Source organism: Lichenostomus cassidix, chromosome 2, assembly GCF_008360975.1.
Source record: "Lichenostomus cassidix isolate B80296 chromosome 2, HeHo_3.0, whole genome shotgun sequence".
NCBI classification, from domain to species: Eukaryota; Metazoa; Chordata; class Aves; order Passeriformes; family Meliphagidae; genus Lichenostomus; species Lichenostomus cassidix.
In genome coordinates, this window is record NC_139482.1 from 118,420,621 (window position 1) to 118,441,448 (window position 20,828).

General features: G+C 40.1%; 1 protein-coding gene across 1 annotated transcript in view; it reads left to right on the top strand.

Annotated features, from left to right (window-relative positions):
* The window catches only part of SULF1 (sulfatase 1), a 183,550-nt gene that overhangs the window by 32,747 nt on the left and 129,975 nt on the right, over positions 1 to 20,828 (top strand). Inside the window, exon 3 of the mRNA XM_085052995.1 lies at positions 14,750 to 14,861. The gene's annotated coding sequence lies outside the window, so the exon portion shown is untranslated. The remainder of the gene's footprint in view (positions 1 to 14,749; positions 14,862 to 20,828) is intronic.

The window sequence follows — 20,828 nt, forward strand, 5'->3', positions numbered from 1 at the left end:
AAAGATTCTGGATCTCAGCCATTACAATGAAAAACATCTGTTAAAGCCTTTGCAAGCATAAATTTATCTTACCATGGGCATGAATATTGATTAAAATTCACATTCTTTTTACTAGTAAATTAAATTCTTATAAATTTTCTTTTTTTTTTTCTTATAAATTATTTCAGCTTCATTTCCTTCTGGAGAAAAGGTAGAAACTTACTGCATGTTGGTGCTTCTGTAAAGCAGAGGTGGCCAAATTTTATTCTAGGCACAACCTGATGGTGGTCCAGAGTGCTGGATGATCCCACAATGCTGGCTCCTTTGCTCTGTTTCTCACTGTTAAATTACGTAAAATAGTTTCCTACTGTTGAGTTTCCATGTAAGCAACCAAACAAAGTACTACGGAGGTATGGTGAAGTTGCAGATCCGAGGAGTGGTTTCTCTGACTGTGAATGTGAAGGGCAGTGTGAGGCAAATCCATAAAATTCCTATTTCAACAGATCTATCATACCTGAGGATTGCAGTGTCTCCAGACTTGCAGGGACATCAAATTAGGCCAAGGCTGTCTGGTTATGAATGAGCCTTGCTGGGATACGGATCTGTTTTGGGATCTGTGTCGGAGTCAGGACATGCCCATGCCTGACTCACAGCAGCAGATCCAGAGTTGGAAGGGGCCAGACCCTGGACTGGGAAGAGACTCCTTGAGAGGCTCAGAGCTCTGCTTGCCTCAGAGGTCTCTGTGCTCTCTCCCAAGAAAATTTTGATGAAGAAACAGGAAAATATTCTTTCTCACTACAGGTCCCATCACATGGCTTTCTTCAGTATGAAATTTTATATAATTACACTGATGAAACTCCTTCCTGTGATTAATTTTCTGGAACTTCTGCAGGTTTAAGAAGGAAAATGGACTGTGGTGAATGAGTGCTCTGTACAGTTCTGTTCAAACTAAAAATGTATCTTCTACAGAAAATCCCCACTTCATGCCCCTGTGTGGTTTTATTTAATCTTCCAAACCCATATCTTATCTACAGGCAAAATCACTCTTCAAGACTCAGTAAATTCAATGGGTGTGTTAGGCTGCCTCAAACAGTTAGCTGACTAATTGGGTCACGGACTTAGCAATGTTTGAGAGAAATTGTAAATGATGCCTGTTTTTATTGGAGTGAAGTAACATTTAAGCATAGGTAATACACATGATAAACTTGCAACACTAGCAAACTGAAAAACACATGGGACCCATGCATGTGCCAATTCAAATACAACTTTATTAAATGCACCTGATTTTAAGCTACCTTTTAGTATTCCATTTAGCAGTTTAATGAGAACCAGTTATAACATACTTGGGGTTTTTTTCTGTGTTCAGAATTCAGCAAGCTACACAGCTAACATGCATATCCATTCAGGCAGATGGAATCAGAAAAATACAATGAAGGTCTTTACTGCACGCAAATACAGGACATCAATATGACCTTCTAAACCAACACATCCCTTATACAGTCTACAGAGAACATCTGAAGCAAAGGCTATCAGTGTTTCCTTGAGACCTTTTAGCATAAAGACTGTATAATGAATTAAAGAGCTCAAGCTGTTGACTACAAGGACTCTGGCATTACCAGAGAAAGGTACCTAGCAGTGTCCATTCTTACACAAACATCTGCAGCCATTGAAATGGCCACTTGCTCCTGAAGGCAGGGGAGCAGTCTATTATGGACATGTTACAGAGTTCTCTTTCAGCTGCTGTTTGCCTGAAGTGCCAGGTGCAAAAGATGTGCTGTAAAAGAGAAGAGGGTAATGGTCACATCGATTATGAACTGATAATTGCTCACTCACTATTTCCTCGGTGCTCAGCCGACTGGCTGTTTCGGCAATTATTTTCCTGTTCTTTATTTTTATTAATGGTGTGCCCAATATTGGGGACTGTTTCCCTCTTTTGTAGCTCTAACCCGCTATTGAAATCCTGGAAGTGTAATGTATAGCATTAGCTCTAGTGTGTCTGATTAATGTAATCACAAGCTTAGTTCTGGAAGGAATCCACCCTGTAGTTTACATTAGCTGTTAGATGACCTAAAATTCTCCTCTCTCCCCCATCCATGTGCAAAGTACTCATTACATGTTTTTACTTTTCTTTTTGTTTATTCTTACAATTTTGCTAAGTCTGGTGAAAGAGCTGACTGCCTGCCATTTTCCACATTCACAGTAACCTTATAGTTCTGAGTTCTGTTTTCAGATGCACAGGGATGATGAGGGTCACAGAGCACCATACGTCTTTGTTAACCTAGCTCCTGAATCTGTGGCTGGGCTGCTGATTTATTTAGGTTAGAATACAACTGTTCAGAAAGATAATCACAAAACCCTACCCTGCAAGCACCTCTTTTTTCTCTTTTTTTCTTTTTTTTCCCCCCTTTTTTTATTGGCAGTTCTTTATCTTTTTTTTTTTTTTCCATCTGAGATATGAGGAGTGACACCCTTTGCGTGAATCAATCAAATAATCTCTTTTTAAAAATAGGGAAATTACAGCCATTCTTTCTTCACTTATTATTTCTTTTCTCAAGTAAGAAATCTGGGCTTATATAAGGATTTCAAGATCAAATGCAAGTTTACTATATTTTCTTCAGACTCTAGAAATGTAGATTCTGGGTTGGGTTTTGCTTTGTGAGGATTTAAGTTACAGAGAATTAAATTCCATGGCAGCATATACCAGTTAGTAAAAGAGGCTAAAAGAAACAAAACCTGCATTTACCTTTCTATGTAAAGAAGAAAGTGAACTATTTGAAGAGGCCAATTATGGAAGCTGAGATCAATATTGCATTAAAAATCAGTTAGGATGAAATGCCAGTTGATGACAGACTATCATATGAATTAGATCTTTACTTGCAGGAACAATTATCACAGCACCTGTTAGAAGCTTACTGTTGTTATTTCAGTACAGGAGATCTACTCTTATCAATAAGCAAAAACCTCAATAATATTGATTTTAAAAAATTCTGGCTGATTACCTACCTGGTAAAGAGCTCAGGGAGCAGTGTAACAAATAAAGTGCCTGCTAAAATCTGGGAGTTTGCAAGTGGGGAGCTGTAGATGAAAGTGATCAAATTATTTTTAATAGCATTCTCTAGAATGTGAGACTTCTTACAGTGGCCCACAAAGCAGGTGATAGTCATAAGCCCAGAGCAGTTTTCTTGATAGTTCAAGAAGGCTTTGAGTAGCAGCAGCAGCTATGTACTACCATGCAAAGTTTTGAGACAAGGATTAGATTAATCCAGTGAATTATGATACTGTACCAATCTCCAACAGTAACTGCAATGAAAAATTATTCCTCACATACAGATTATGCAGAAGTAAAAGGCAGGGTTTCTGGGTTATTGTTTGTGCTGGAAGTGGGAATGTAGAAATTCAGGAATACACAGAATATACACTCTGGCCTCTATTGCTGTCAACATATGCTAATTCTTTTATTTCTAACCTCAGAAAATCAAGGCTAGCAAATGTGGGGAAGACTAATTGTCTGATCCTGTGTTTCCGTGTCATTTAGTCACAAACAAAATTTGCTGCATGAAATCATTTATTATTTTTGATGGGCATTATTAAATCTACTCTGGCTGTATCAGAATAAAGGATGGGACCACCACAAGCAAAGTACAAGCAGATCCCTTTTCTACTATAAGCCATCTCAAATACCTGCTGTCTCTGCAGAGAGTCATCTCCCTGCCTTGCTGGGGCACACTGTGCTTGCTGTGGCTGAGACGCTGTTACTCACTCCTTCCACTTGGAAGTGTTGCTTTCTGATGGCAGCTCCTCACAAGCCCGGGAGAAACCAGTCGTCCTTCCACATTCTTTCCGTATGGTGCTGTACAGAAATCCCCGTGTGCAGTTCCCTGTGAGGAGGAGAGTGCGTACAGCAAATCAGTGTGAATTCTCTGGTGGTTGTTGCTCCCAAGCTCAGGGCAGGGCGCACAGTGCCCACCTTGGAGCGCTCTGCGCTGCGGAGCTGGGCTGCATGGCAATGCCACGGCCCGGCCGGCCGGCGCTTTGTGCAAGTGCCCTAATTGGGAATGCCAGCTCTCATCCATCCAGCACAGCGTGCTGAAAGCACAGTAGCCTGCCCGGCCTCAGCGCTGTCGTACCCCATTCCTGGCTCAGAAATGAGCTGTAGCCACAGCCAGACAGTTTAGGGGACTACTTGCGGTGAGTACTGTATGAGGCAATACGTGGGAAGGGTTTTAAGCCCCTTGTCATAGTTTCAGTGAATGCATAGGATGTTGTTCTGTGTTCTCTCTCTTTCCTGAACTTTTAACCTCATCCTACCTCTAGCCATGCTCAAAATGACAGCCACTAAAAAGGGGGGGTGGGGAAATGCTTCCCATTCCTTTCTCTGTTTAAATATGCAAATATACAAATATGCTTAAGCTGGCCATTAGCTTTGGTACTGCTTTCACTCCTGCTGAGTGACTCCATCCTCCCAGTCAAAGTGATGGTCCCCCTGAGTAAAAGGGAGATTACTTCAAGGTAAGGTACTTCATTGCAGGACAGATGCCAAAAGAAAGCAAGAAAGAAAGCACTTAGACATTTTAATGGACAATAGTTTTACTGATGTTCTCAACTTTGAGCTCACATATAAGGGTATTATTAGCTAAGTAATTCAAATGTATGTATTCACATTTCAAAAAACATTTTAGGGAGTATAATGTCTTAATGTTACTGAGAAAGCTATTCACTTTCCAGTTCACTTCTTGCTGGTTTGTGAATATTAAAAATGAAAAGTCAAAAATAGTTCTTAACTTTGCCAGCGAGATCAACTTCAATGCATATCTGTCAGTGCTACCCACTTAGCCTGTGGTCCCTCTGCGTAACTTGACAGAGGGTCAGAGCCATTCTGACAGCTCCACAATGGGAGTAAGATGTGGTGACAGGCAGTGCTGAAGAGCCGGAGATGTCAACAGGATCTCCAAATATCCAAAGGCCTTGAAAACCAGAACTCTGAGCTGCAGAAAGATGGTAAGTTTGTCTAATGTAGGAAGGGCAATCTTGCATGAAATGGGTCCTTTAGACAGAATCAGAGACTACCTGGAGATACTGGGGTGCCTAAACATTTTTGAATCCTATTTATGGACTCCAGACTACCTGAAAAGCACTAAAGTCACTTTGCAGACTACTATCAAACTTTAACCCATCATATTTTGATGGGAAGTGGTTAAGTGGAAGTTATTTTACACTTCTCTAACAAATCCCATAACAAAATATTTCTAAATGAATTCTTCCTTTGGGGCTTTCTCCCAAGTATCAGTAAGTATCTATGGCCATATGTGGCACATTTTAGCTGGAATAAAATTGTTTCATTTAGCTCACTATTTTTTTTTCCCAAAGTACCTCATAGCTCTCAAAGAAAATAACAAAAAGGACAATCATTCTTATTTTATCATTTGCAAGAGTATGGACAACTATGGTTTAGTCTTGGAATGTATTGATGGATGCAATGTGATCTGGTATCTACACTTTTGCTATCTGTATTTGTGCAGTTAAATATATAATTAGGATTTTAGGTGGCACAGGCTTAGATTTTCTGCCTTAACACAGATGTGGTTAATCACTTACATCAACTGTGCAGTGACTTTCCAAATGATATTCAACAATGATGGGGGTCATTCTGAATTAGCAGAGTTCAAAATGGTGGAAGGTGATGGTAAGTTCATCACATCCCTTGTCACGCCTGTGGTACTGGCAGCTAACAGAAAAGCAGCTCAAAAGGCTTGGCATGTTTAGGAAACTTAGAAACAAAGGGTGACATAATTGCTCTCAGGTGTGCACTTAAAAATCTGTGTTTTACCTAGATACTATTATTACTCCATGGATCCACTGTGAAATACTAATAACTCTAGAGGGAACACTGGAAAAAAAAGTTGCTGCTTCCTGGGCACTCAGACAGTAGCTTTAGTTAGCAGCTCCTTGTTGAAATGGAGACCTTGTCATGGTTAAAGAATTGGAGCAGAAGGTGTGTAAAATACAGTGGGGATGTGATTCCATCCTCACAGATGCTTCTGATGGTGACAGACCTGAAGGAAGAGGAGTTAGGCACAACATCTCTTAACACTACCAAGGGGGAAGACCCTGCTTCCCTCTCACAAATATCCTTCCTTGCCTCCTCTCTGCCACATTCTCCCACTGCTTCATTTTGGCACCACTGCTTCAATTTGGCAGCATTTTGGCTGAGACAGCTCAGTTTCCCAAGCTGACAAGAAAGACAGCAAAAACATGGGCATTTCTCTCCCAGTTTTGGTGAGTTAAATACCTCAGCTAACGGACTCTGCCACAAGGCAAGTGTGGGAGGAAGGTGAGAGACAAAGATGGAAAGAGGCACAGGGCCAGACAGCAGAAGGAGCAGAGGAAAAGAGAACATGCAGGAAGTGATGCCAGCTTAGCACTTGAAACTACAGCGGCAATGTGTGCTGGAGGCAGGGAAGTACCACCGCACGATGCTCTGCCCAGCCTGAAAAAAGAGCCTCTTAGGAAATCTGCCACTGTTTTGGGAACACTTATACTTTAATTATAACTTTCTTTTCGTCCCCAAAAGATGAGTAATTTGGATCTGGGACAAAGAAAAACGAAATTTTGGCTTGTCCTGCAAACAGGATATGGGTGTTTATTTGAGTGAGGGATATTTCTCTTTTAAAGAACTGTATGATATGTTGCTTCTTGTTATGCTATGGACTAAGGAAGCCATTCCTAACTCCTTTTGAAGAGACCATGTTCTCCTTTTCACCTCTGACTTAAAGATGGTCTCTGGAAGAGTCTTCAAGGGAAAACTTATGAACTGCATATAGAAAAGTGTCAGTGTCCAGCTGACACTCCACAAGTGTGATGCAGATGTTTCAAATCATATGTATGTTCCACTAAAGCATATTGGATAAGTGCAAAGTCACGGATAGAGGGACTGACATCCTTATTGCCTAGTCAACAAATCTTAAAAATACATGTTGGTATTTCAGTTGCTACTAAAAATGCTTTACTTCTGTTCTTATACCATCAGTGACACACAAAGTAACTGTGTAATAGTTCTTGTCAGGCCCTGATTTTTACTATTAACAAGCCTTACATGCAGAGGGAAAATACTGTGATATCATAAGGGTTAAATTTGGCAGTTTCAGGTAAATTAGCCTAAAGATCCTTCTCCATAGATCTAGTGGGTGGAAATCTGACTAACTTCAACATAATCTTCACAGAAAACTTGCTGGGTTCACTTTTCGTACAGAGATACTCAGAGAGCAATAAACTTGTGCTAAACAACTCTCAGATCCTGACATTCATTTAATGTTGCAATCAGAGGTATGTACCTATATTTGAGCTGGAGTTGATGTTCTGTACTGATAATGGTGAAGTACTTCTTGCAGCAATCAAATAGACAAAGTCCTGGTGTCTCACTGCTGCAGTAAGTACCATCCCCCCTCTTAGCAGCAATTTTAAACTTATTTGGTATTCTGCAGCCTCCAGCTGTAGTGCAGATGTAGCCTGTGATGGGCCTGTTCAAAGTCCTGCTCCCACTGTCCTAGTAGCTTTTCCTGGAGGTAGTTTGCACTGCAGTAGTATCCAAAGCAAAAGAACATCCTCAACATTTATCTGGATCCCTTTCAGAAGGCACAGTGTTGGGAAACCTGTGTGACACTTTAGCGTCTCTGTAACATCTCAGCCCTAAAAGTGGGTGAGGGGCAGGTGCAGAGGCAGCCATGAGAACTCATCTGTTGCTCTCTGCAGCAGACATTAAAAGCAATTTAAAGTGTTAGGAAAACATTAGGAGTGCCCTGTGCCTTTTCCCATTACCCTGATTTTGCCTGTTTTAGCCAAAGCAAACAAGTTGGAGGCAGAAGGAAAGAGGAGTCTGAGTAGCTGTTACTGAGACCATGATAGCTAGCTGATTCAGCAAAGAAAAGAACAAGATACATTTATTTAAATGCATCGTGGTTAAACACCATTTACAGGATCATAATGTAAGTTGTATCACTAACATGTGAAAAAACCCACAGCTGAGATGAAGCTTTGGGGTCAGAGACAAGAAAAGTTTCTACAACAGTGCTGCCATGGGGTGAGGGTGTTGCCATGGGAGGTGGTCTGAGCTCGAAGTTCCAACTGCCTCACCCCAGTCAGCTGCTCAGGTCAGCAGGGGCTGGTACTGCTGTTTGCCCACTCCTCACTCCACTCACAGAACTATAAAACAGAAACTGTCTCAAGGGTTTCATGGTCACAAATTTTGTGCATTAAAGTAAGCATACTTGCATAATTATGTCCTGTTACACCTTAAGAAATCTATGCATTGTAGTGGGTATGTGCCAAGGCCCAAAAATCCAGCTGTAAGAAAGGGTTAAGGTTCAGATCATCACAGATATCTACGGCTCCAGGCCTCATTTGGAAGTGAGTAGACTCCAGTGCTCTGTTCGAGCACACGTCCATCAGCCAAACTATCAGAAGCAGGAAAGTCAGCATTTGCAAAAAATATGACCGCCTTATTTTTCTGGGACATGGTATTCATGTGCAACTCTTTACAGTTTAAAATTATTTGGAATGTTCAACTGCTTCTTTCTGTGAGAAATGTTTTCTGACAAGAGCTTTGCTGACCCATCCATCTGCAGCAAGGAGAGCTCTGAGTGGCTCCTGTTATGATATATAGAGTAGCTAATGACACTCTGTGGCTTCTCGCTTTTGAGTTCAGGCGGCACGCCCCGAAGCCACACAGAAAGGGCGAGCCGCCACGCCGCGCACCTGCCGGGTGTGCCCTGGTAGAGAGGCTCACTGACCAGTCTGCAGAGTCCCTGGGGGACAGAGGCGAGCGGGAAACGAGGTGGGGCAGAAGAATGTACGACACGCAGTCTGCAGGCTTCCAGGGATTTATTTGAGGGTCTTCGGGTGAGGGTCCAGGGACGGCGAGAAGGGACGGGAAGACGGGGACACCTGAGGGCTGGAAGTTCGGAGGCTGCGAGCCCCGAACAGCCAGTGACAAAGGGTTATATGGGGAAGGAAAAAGGGAGTGGTTTGGTGCGCAGACCAACCGGGACAGTCAGAGGGAAGAGGGACAGGGATACAAACCAATAGTTACATGATAGGGGAGGGTACACAATTCAAATGAACCGATGATACACAACTCAAGAGAGAACAAAGGAGAAGTCTCTAGAAATAATTTCTTCAACCGCAGGGGCTCATGGTTGGTTTCCACAGGTCTCCATGACCTAAACAGTCCAGGCTGTCACAGCCCCCTGCAGCTGGTCTCTTGAGCACTAGAACTTGCAGGCATGCACCGCAACAACACTCCTGTATGCAGTGATCTTTAAATGAGCAGCAAGATCCTGGGAAGAGTAAAATAATTCCTCTGAACCAAGAACCTAATTCACTTTGAAATTAAATCAGAAACCCCAAATGGATGTACTGACTAATCTGCCTGAATGCTCTGCCTAGGATGTATGGCCACTTGGTCTAATAATACTTCATTAACTGTATGGTAGCAAAACTAACTATAGCTGGATTACTTAAAATTTAAAGGGTCCAGTATTTCCCAGATACCTTTTTTTTCCCCTGAGCCTAGGTCCTCACTAATTAAGGAAGTCCAGTTTTATAGGTGGAGCAATACCAAAAAAGCACCAATAAAAGTTTTAAAGCTCTCTAAAACATTTTAATACCTTATTTCATGTGGCATATACAGAGTTATGATGGTTCATAAGGTATAAAGTTTTTTATTAGCGGTCCATTGGGGAGACTGCATAACTCAATCACTCCTTTGCAACTCATTTAATGCACATCACCACAGCATTTGACTAGCATACTTAGCACAAATTGAAGTCAGTAAAATATTTGACTCAGCAGCTGATTACATACTCACACAAAGAGAGAGTTAACTAGAAACTAATTTAGGGAATTAGTGGTTGGTTACAAAACACAGCATAAACACACCAACTTTTCTCCAGATTTTGCTACATTATTCCCAAAAACTTGCAGGTCTTGCAGTGTTTTCCCAAAAAATGTGTGCTATAAAAATTGTAAAATCAAGTGACTTGTGCTTTAACTTCTTTTTATGAAAGAAATGGTAAAAATTATATGGGAGGTATAGCATTCATTTTCTCCCCCTCTATCTCCTTCTGCCATTCCTAATGTTTAGAGAGATTCACTTCAAATAAGGTCAGCAGTACTAGAAGGTTCTCCTTGAAAAAGCCTACTTCTTTCCATGTTTGACATCTAACACAGCCAGGTTGTAAAAACTCAGCCTGTCCCCAAAGTGCACAGAGATGGTGACACCACACAGTCACTTCTCAGGTGACCATTGGTCCTGATTTCCCTCTTTTGCAGCAGTAGCTAGCAGAGCATCACAGATGGCATCTATATGTGTCCAAAAGAGAACAGAGACTGGTCATCCTCTGTTATTTTATATGTCTCCAGCATCAGGAAATTAATTGTGTTTTCAGCTGAGAATTTCCTTTGAATTACAAAAATCTTGGTTAAGAACCTCCTGTTTATTATGGAACAAACACAGATGGCCATAGTATACTATTTTGTTGTCTTCTAATATGGCAAACTGATCTTCTGTAACGAACTTGAAGCTTGATGTGTGCAGTGGAAAAGAGGAGAAAAAATAGTCTCAACAGGAGCAGATTAAAGACCCAGCTATGCGAGTGTTTGAAAGACAAGGATTTTAATTTAGATCTTCAGACATTTAAGAATGAAGACTGTTTGATTCTTCTGTTAAGATGACAAGAATTATTTCAATCTGTTCCTACTAATATTAACCTGTACTGGTTTTATTTATAGAAGGTACACTTTTCAAGGCTACGTGTGGCCAAGGAATGAAAATTTCCTTGGTTGACGTTAGAACAAATAAATGATCTCCTGGAATTGTTTTTATGGAAATGTGCGAAAAGCCTGCTGGTTACATCATTTACCTGAAATCTACAATACCAGTTTAAAAATTGATGTGCTGTTCAACCCAAAACAGGGATATGAGCAATAGACCAGAGAAATGCAATGACCATTGGGTCTAAAAAAACAGTCTCGCTTTGGCTTCAGTGTTTAATTATTTATACAAAACAATACTCCCAATAAGAGACAAAACTTGGCAACAAGGAATAAAAATGTATTATTCCTCTACATCCTTTTGAAAATCTATCTACAGCTGGCTGAGGTATATATATTTGAAAATTGCAGAGTTGCAAAAAATTCCAGTGCACTGAATATGTTCCATCCACAGACAGCTCTGACATGTCAGCTGGGTCGATTGTGTACCTTCCCAGAGCTGCAAGGGAGGTACAGATCTCCCCTGGCATTACTTGATATTTACTAGACTTGGAAAAAAAATAGTGCATTAATTTAACACATTGTCTGCCACAAAACAGAAGGAGGAGGAAGAAACAACCTAACTAATACAACCTAACTAATACAGAAAGGCAAGTTTTCAAAGAGGCACAGATAAACATGCAAAACAGACAAGGTAGATGAATGAGGTTGATAAGAGTCAAAGGACATTGGGATAGCTTAGAAATAGAAAAGTGATTTTTAAAGTGCAATAGCTGTGAACATTCTGCCCCTGACTAAGAAATAAATAGCTATCTTGGTAGAGTTCTCTTCTGCATCCCTTAGTAGCTTCTCTACAAACAGCAAAATATCCTACTGAATTTTGTTTAAGAAGCTAGGAATCCAGGTCTGCTACACTCTTCTGATGGGGAACATCAAGGTCTTGTTAATTTTTCAATGTTCCTTTTTTTTTTTCAAGCTATGTGCATAAAACTAAATAGATGGTGCCAAAACTGTTGAAACCATATAAAATCTCAGGCAAATTACTTCAACCAGAAGGATGATAATCTGGGAAACCTCAAAATTCTCTTCAGAATTCTCCCCGACTATATTGTTAAACTTGTATGTGACCCACGCCTTATTAAATGACACCTTAATTTGAGAACTTCTAAGTGCCTTGAATACTTGATCATTGAATCTAAATATTCTTTTAAATACTTTTAACTTCCTCCTTAAAAAACCATCAAAGTAAAAATCATATTTCAAAGAGCTAGTCCTTTATCAGCAGTTAATAGCTCAGTTCTGCTGTGCATACGCAGGCAAAATCCTCATTGAAGTCAATGTCTAAGTTCAGAGACTTCTTTTTCACTGGATGCCTTTAAAGAAGTATGGAATTTCTGTCCCAGAAAATATATGGCTCAAATTAAATTTCTACAGCAGTTGGATTCAAGGCTGCAGCCCAGGGACTGGTGGGATATACAATGGGGTGGATCCATCAAAGACATATGGTCTGGTAAGCTTAAGAAAACCAGGGCAGATATGCAAAAAAACTGGCAGCAAAGAAGGAAGCCTGGGTACCGTCACGGGGATTTAAAAACAGAGCAAAAATGGCCCTGGGACTTAGAGTTCTAGAAAACCTCTCATTGTGCAGAAGCAACTGCACGTGTTACATGCTCTGCATTGGGTTGACACTGTATGGAAATTCCCACTGGAAGCGTACTGCAACTCCAGCAAGTGTTTCCATTTGTCTAGCACAGATCAGGAAGGGTCCTCATCCTATTGCCAGCTTTTGGCCCTGAAGATTGACAGGTTGTCATCTCTCTAACTAAACGTACCAAGAGGTGTCTAGAAAGGGGCAAAATAAATTTGCATGCTATCTTTTATATTTACTAGATGGTGAAACTAATGCAAATATCTGCATTATTGTTAATATATGATATATAGTATGTATCTTTATTTTTTTGAAATTTGTTATTGTATAACTCTTCCCAAATTATTCCATTTGGAAACATGGCTTTCATAAAGAACACATCTTACTTTGATGTTCTTTAATGATCAAGTTAAAGGACTACTTGGGAAGGCAGTAAACAATTGCAGCAAGATGGATTAGTCAGTATCCTAATTGTAAATCACCTTCAGAGTTTGCAACGTCTTGTGCTGTACAGCAGAGAACTCTGAGGAGGCTTTTGCATGTTAGCAACAGTATCAGCTGTGAATTAGTACAAACAGGTTCTTCCAAAGTCAGATTATTAGTTTGTGATAGGTTTGTCTTTTTGGCTAATGTCTGTTTACTTGGTTGCTAAAGTTCACTGTAGACTGAAGCTTGTGCTGCACGATAGAGAACTACCACACTTTTTCCCTCTGAGAAAACATCCAAGTCCTACCCCACTTCATGTGCCCTGAGTTTGAGCACATGTTTTCAGGCATGGAAATGGCTGTCCTTGCCTTACCAAGACATAAATATCCCTGGAGGAGCAAGGAAAACACTGAAATGAGGCTTGAGGCTGAACATTTTTGTCTCTTTCATTTATCTGCTGGTGGTGTATGTGTGTGGTGCAAGGGAGATTTAATGAATACTGCAAGTCAGAGACTGTGTATGAATCTAGGTATTCACATACAGAGAAATATTTATATACTTTCAGTATGAGCTTACTGCTGAATCAGAGGTTAGAGACTAATGTTATTCATTGGTGGCAAAAGATATTGACTTCTATTTAAGAAAACGTATGTATCTATTATCTTGCTTGAAAGTTCAAAGAACTGAACTTTCTGTATAGGTCTCATGTCACTTTTTTTGCCCGCTATGATGTTTCTGTATGCTCTGTTGTGTCCTCAACCCTCACTGCTCATACTGACATAAAATTCTTCTAGGAAAACTCTTCAGATTTCAGTGATCTCTGACTTAAAAATAAAAAAAAATAAAATAAAAATTAGAAAAATAATAAATTTAAAAAAATATATTGCCACAGCCTCTCTAAGTTAATACAATTCAAAGTGAACAAACAATCCCATGTATCACATTTTTCCCAGTTTCCTCTGATCTGAGCTCTATGGTCTTAGACCTTAGACCTCTTCTCCAACCTGAATGATTTTGTGATTCTGTGAATGCAGTAAAAATCAGAGAATAAAGCAAAATTGCCTGACTAATTTAAGTCTCCTAAAAGAGGCTTCTTGTATTCTTCATGACATGTGGAGATGGTATTTTCCTGGTAGTGAGTTCCAGTGGAATATTACTTCAGCTCAGAAAACATTAATGTACCACCTTGTCATTCCACCTCCAGCACCAGCCTCTGGTACTGCCCCCAGTTCTGCTGGGGAAGTGAGGAGCTTTCTTCCTGGTGGCCTCCTCATTCAAAGTTGTCCAGTCCCCTCTTAGTCTTCTGTTTTAATGAGCTAAGCATATATACTTCCTTAAGTTTCTCCCTTCAAGCTGTTTTCTCTGACCCTTGATTTACCTATTCAATTTTTCCAGTGTATAAATGCTCATTCTAAAAAGGTCACATTCCACTTACCTGGATTTTACAATAATTAGTAATAATTATGGGTGAATATTTTAAACTCAGCGGTTATGAGTTTTTCAATCTCTGGGTACTCAATTTGTGATGATAAAAGGGAGTTTATGGAAACATATGCTTCTCTTTTGAAAGGTCTAAAACTAATTTACATACAGCATCACCAAAATACTATTACCTCTGGTACTGACAACAGCAATCAAAAAGTCACATAAACAATGAAAGACTAGGGAAGAAGCCAAAGTTTTTGATATACATATATATATATGTATATGTATATATGAGGGCAAAGAATAGTTCCTATTAAAAGATTCCATGGTATATTCCATATTCACTGAGAAAAGACATTTCTAAGCCTGCATCTGAATGACCCAAACACAGTAATCATGGATGCATGTAGTTTTTTCCCCTCCTTCTGCTCCATCCTAAATTTAAATCATAATGCTGAACGTGTGACGTCACTCTCAATCATTTCCACATCGCTTCACTTGTAGGATCAAAAAGAAGGTGAAGCTCTCTTGTGTCAGAGGAAAGCTGATTTGGGGGATGGAAGATAATTCAATGAAATTTCTAGTAATGACAGGAAGACATCAAAGAAGCCTGCAGGTAAAGTGCTATTCTTTTTCAGTAAATAATTGCTCTGCCTCAAATTTACCACATTGATAGAGGTTCAGTTTTAAAAGGGGCTCTGCTGCTAAGGAGATCCTGAGCCTTCAGATGCTGCAGTTCCTTTAGAAAATTTTTCATGAATTTAAAATCAACAGGTGAGTTCCAGAAAATAAACCTCAGTGGAAACAGGGTAAGATAACAGCATGGTGGGTTGCCCAGCTTCATATTTCCATTTTCTCTGGTACATTAGTTTTCTAAAGGTGGCATTTTGGCTCTGATCAAATGGAAGGGCAAAGGTTACCAAATGTGGGTCAGTGGCTGCTCGAAAAGAGAACCAATACAATGGTGGGGAAAGACAGGCCACCAGCATTAAGCACAGAGAGATGTGGGAAACTGGCAAGAAGGAAGCGGATGTCATTTTCTGAGAAACCAGGAAATGAGCTCCGTGTTCAAGTATTTCTATTTATGGTATAAGAACTGTAAATATCGTAGGAGATATTTGATACTGAGATGAGGAAATATGTGTCAGGCCTTTTAGTTTTAAGCCCTTTTCTTTGCATGGGCTGCTTTTGTTCAATGAAGCAACAATGGAAAAGGAGGGATTTGAAAAAAAAAAAAAAAAGGCTTCTACTGCAGCATTTCCCAAACTATTTTTCCTGTGCCCCTCTCCCAAGTGAGTTCTACCATTCATGACCCTTCTCTCCCCTTTCCTCCCAACTCATCCAGCATCCAGCATTCAGGATTACAGTCGCTCATCTCAGTTTGCAGCCCTGCCAGTCTCTCTCATACCCCCCTTCTTTCCCAGAGGGTGAGTCCTACTTTGGGAGCTGCTGTTTCCACTGGATTTCAGTTCCTGGCAACCTATCTGTAAAATACTTTGACCAAAAGGGAGCTGTTCCCCAGAGACTGTGATACTAATTCTGCTGTGCAGTTCTGGTGTGAATTCAGAGTAATCTCCTGGCTGCACACCAGTGTTGTCCTGCTGGGCTTGTCCCTACATATGTAAAATGAGAAAACCTCTACAATGCATTTTTTAAGTGTAGCACCTCACTCTTCTGCCTTTGAGGTTAGCCGCATGGTTTGGTTAGCAAAGTGTCACTGTGCTCATTTCAATTTGACTTGGAGCCCAAAAATGTTCTCCCTCTTCTGCCAATAGCCTTTATTAATTTAGATACTTTTCCTTTAAGTTTCATTAGTTCTGTGTTTTAAATGAGAAATCAAGCAATACAGGGCAGGAGGACGGGACACGACAGTTTTCACTGCTATTTTTGAAAATGTAAAGGCAGAAAGTGTGCGACTCCTCTATGCTGGGGTCCCTCCCAGACCTAACTCTCAGTCCCACATTTTATTTATACTCGCCAAAGCCACCAACTTCTTTACCTGAGTGAGTGGCTGCTCAGCTCCTGGAAGACATTTGCCTATCACTTACAAGGTGGAGACAATAGAAATGCTCAGCACTCTCTCTCTTTATCTACCCAAATATGGATTTTAAAGGCTCATTGCAGTCATTTGACTTTGAAACCTCCCAGCCCCAGAACAGCAGGTAAATAAAACCAATAGGTGATTTGGTAGAATTTCTGCTATTTTGTTCAAAGGTTTCCAAGATACTCAATCACCTCCTCTTTGAAACAGCACATGCTTCTCCCGCTGTTAGTTTATTTTTTCAAAGATAATGCATTGCATCTAAAATCAGGGAAGCAATAGTAAGATGCTTTGGGGAGAGTATGGAAGCGAAGGGAAATTATTAGGAGTGGTGATCTCAGTGGCAACATTAGACATAAGGTGCTTTCCTGGCCCATGCTCATTGACCCTGGAGGGGACACACCAGCATGTCAGGCACCCCATTTTTCACACCTCCCTCTGTCTGACACCTATTTAGCTTCCTTGCCACGCACCAAAGTTAGGAAAAATTGCATCAGGGCCCTTGTCATGTGGGGTAGCCTGCATGCTTCCCCTTTGTGACAGTAGGTGAATTAGGTTTATATAGGGAGATACACTCCTTTGCCTGAGACTCAAGTAACTAAGGATAAGTCCATCATGAGCAAACTATGTTGCTGTTCCAACCCTGTGCACTGTAAAGGTTTTTCTCCCTGTCTTTCCCCCCAGTAGCTTTGCTGAGAGGTGTCCCTGCTCATCCCACACCAGTGTGCCAGGGCAGCCTGGCAGAGGAGGCCAAGCAGCTCCACAGGGAGTGTAGGGAGCACATCCATCCCAGCTCCTGCCAGGCCAGCACTTCTTCTTGTGGGAGATGTAGGTGATCTCTCAACTTGTTTCTGAGACTGCTTGTTATATAAAAAAAGATGGTGACAGAACTGCTCAGAAATACAATCTGATGTAAAACCGCAGTGTTTTGTTACTTTTTAGAAGGGTTTTTTAATGTGTTTGAATTGGCCACCTGGCTATCTTTGGCTGGGACTGCTAATCCTTCGATATCCTTGAAAGTGTCCTTGATAGTCTAAATTAGCTGATATTTTTAGAATATTTCAATTTTTATTATCAGTTATGCAATGGACATATCACTGAATATTTTTATGTCAGTATGATTAAAATGCTTAATCCCCTCAGAGAAATTTGCAATGACTGAAACTGTGGATAGAAACCAGCTCTAAGTTTAAGAAGGGTAAGAAGTCAAATAAATTTAGGAGGCAACAATTTTTCCAAAAGGATTTTTCCATCTCCTAAAGTGTTGGGACAGACTTTTTTGTGGAAGCAAACTCAGTATGTGTACTATATGGATACAGGGGATGTCTTCTCCATAAAACTGGGGTGCCCAGGATTGGGGCCCCAGGCCAACACAGAGTTTGTAAACAGCTGAAGGGACTGTGACAGCAAAGCCATGCTGTGCCCTGACACAGAGCTTGGGACTGTGAGAAACCAAATCTGTGTTTAGCAAGAATCAAAGTGGTCCAGATCTCACCCTGTGGACAAGACATGAGGCTTAATTTGGATGGGAGGCACTCTCTGCAGTGACTCTTGCTTTGCCAAAACAATCCAAATCCAACTCCAATGAGTCTTCAGAAAACATGGTAGATGAAGGGCCTTGCCTGGGAGGTCTGCAATGTCATTCTGCTTGTGGAAATAAAGAATCTCAGAAAATACAATCTTTGCATAATCAAAAATGATGTGACCTAGTTAATATAGCACATTCATAAAGGAGTACTTTCTGTCAATCAGTATATAAACTTTTTACATATTTTTCAATATATTCCTGACCTTTCAACAAACAGTATGTAGAGAAACACAAGTGTGTTCATATCTTGATCTAACAACTATTGAATTGTACTAGTTAAACACTTCTGGTTTTGCTAGGTGAGGTTGAAATTTAGGCCTGTTTGTCAAAAGCATTACTGATGTAATTTCTTTTTAATATGTACTGTATTGTACAATGTTTATCAGAACACCTTCAGGGAATATCCATGATCTACACAAAAGCCTTTGAGATTATTAATATTCAAAAGATAAAAAGATGCTCTCTTCTTTTTGCTTATTTTTTACTCTCTTGAAAGAGAAATTAAAATTTCTGAATCACAAAGGACTTTCCAGTATATGGCAGTGAGATTTCTCCTTGGAAAGGTACAGATAGCTATTTTCAAATGTGAGGGGCCCATGAAGTGTGTCTGGGCTGCTGGAATGAATTGCTGAGTTGTACTTACAGGTGCTAAGTGTGATTACGTCAAAGTGTAAGTGCAGGAAATGAGATCATCCAAAGGTACCACAGGCACTGCAACATTAAGAACTGGGTATTGCAACTGTATTTATCTCCAGGTTTCAAATCCCCCCTCTTAAACCCGCTCATTAACTATTTTGTTAAAAGCTGTGAAGGAGACCAAGCTGGGGTAGAGTGATACAAAGAATTTGGAGTGAATTTTCAATTAAAATCCGCAGTCTGTTCTGTTTCTCATAATCTCTAAGTTCTTTTGAAGAAATGATCATTATAACTGTGTCTAATCTGTTTTTAAAACAGACTCTGAAATAGCCATTGTGTATGCATCTTCTGTTTTTATAACTTATGTGCTTTGATATTGTTATTGATGCAAGTGGGTGCAATTAAATCTTTATTTGGAAACTTGCACCAAAGCAAGTCATTCAGAAAAAAAAAAAAAGCCACCAATGTGCTTTGACTCTAGATTCTCACACATATTTGCACTTACAATCAAAGCTTTTGTTCTGTTAAACTAACAAGGGCTGTTTAGCATAAGAAAGAGTTAACACAGGCTGCCTTACATTGTGCTAATTTTGGGAATAACAGTTGAATGAAAAAAAAATGCAGGATACTATGCTGTCCCAATAAAAATGACCAATTTTTATTTTAGTAAGTAACTCGGTACAAGTGAAGAGGTTTAAAAAAGGCCTGATGGATATGCCAATGATTACTGTCACTCAGTGATAAAATACCTCTCTTGTTTTTCCTGAGAAAGATCACAGGAGAGATGATCAGATCTCTAGCTCAAAATTGCTTCTAAACTAGGCGTGAATTCCACCACTTTCACCTGGGGGGATTTCACATCAGCACAAGACAGACAGGGATCAAGTTCTGCAATTAATTGTTTGTTGGCATGTCTTTATTTATTAGTTCTGTGACACAGCTATTGATCAGCCATCACATTGCTACTTATAATGCAGGTACTGCTGTCTTAAAACCTAGCTGTGGATTGGTTTGTGTGAAAGGAATTTTTGTAGAAGGGTAAACATGATTTATTTCAGTGAAATGATCTGTCTGCTTGGTCCCACTGCAGGGAGAGGCTGTAAAAGCACGAAGCTCAGTCAGGCTGTCAGCTGCTTCTGGAAAAACTACATGTTAAAAGCTTGTTTCTTTTGGTCAGGGACTCTCAGCTAATAGGAAAAATCTTAAATATAATACAACATGGATTGTATATGTTCATGTATATATTTACATATATATAAAATGTTGTTTCTTTTTCTTCTGAGAAAGTTCAGGCAGACCCTTTTACCACCTATGAAGTAAAGTCAAGAAAGCATATAGTGGGTGTAATCAGGTTTAAAAACCCTTACAGGGGGTTTAAAAACCTCAATACTCATTTATATGGAAAATACCATCTTGGCCTTCTTGACACCCAAAGAAGATGTCTTCAAAAGGGCACCCTTTGGCAGAATATACCTCCAGCATAAGCCAAAGTTATTTATGGAGTTCCTGACAGGAAAGGTCAGCCTCCTCAAGTCTCAAACAAACGTGGCAGAGACTCTAACCTCAGTCAAAGTCTATCATTATGAGGAAATCAAGCTCAACTCCACTGAAAAATTTTTTATTGTTGATGAGACTGGTTTAAATAGCATCTGGGCTAAAACCTAAAAATAATGCTTGTTATCTGAAGATTGCCTCTCGATGCCCCTCTCAGCATCTCAGGGTCACGTCTCATATCCTGCAGTAGGACAACTGCACATTAGTGGTACAGTTTCTGTCCCTAGTGCCATCCCAGCGTAGGTGACTGTTGAAAAATTTCTCCAGTGTGACTCGTGCTGAGTTTGTATGAGTTCCAAAATTTGATTTTAGGACCAACTTGAGCCTATTTAAGGTGAGATTGTCTCTGAAGGAAGACATATATTTTTTATCTCCCTTGGCTCAATGATTCTGTGCCTTTTCTTGTGCCAGCACTTGCATTTTCATAGCTTTATGGTCTGATTAAACCTTAGTAAAATTTAGCCACTAAAAAAATCCCAAAGTGGTCAGCTAATGTTTATGCAAAAGAGTCAGCAGGAACAAGAACCATGTGAGCAGAGCAAGGGAAAAGGATGGATTGCTCCTTCCAGAGGTTTTTGCTGGATGTGAACCTGTCCTTGGAAGCTGCATCACCTGCAGTTGGAGCACAGCTTCTAGCTGCCTCTGTGGAGCCAATTGTTGGACTGCATGTCAGACAACAGCTCTTACTACAGTTCTTTTACAAATTCAGATTTTTCAATGTAAAAGTGACTCTCTGATAGCATCCAGTTTGAAGAAAATGTTAG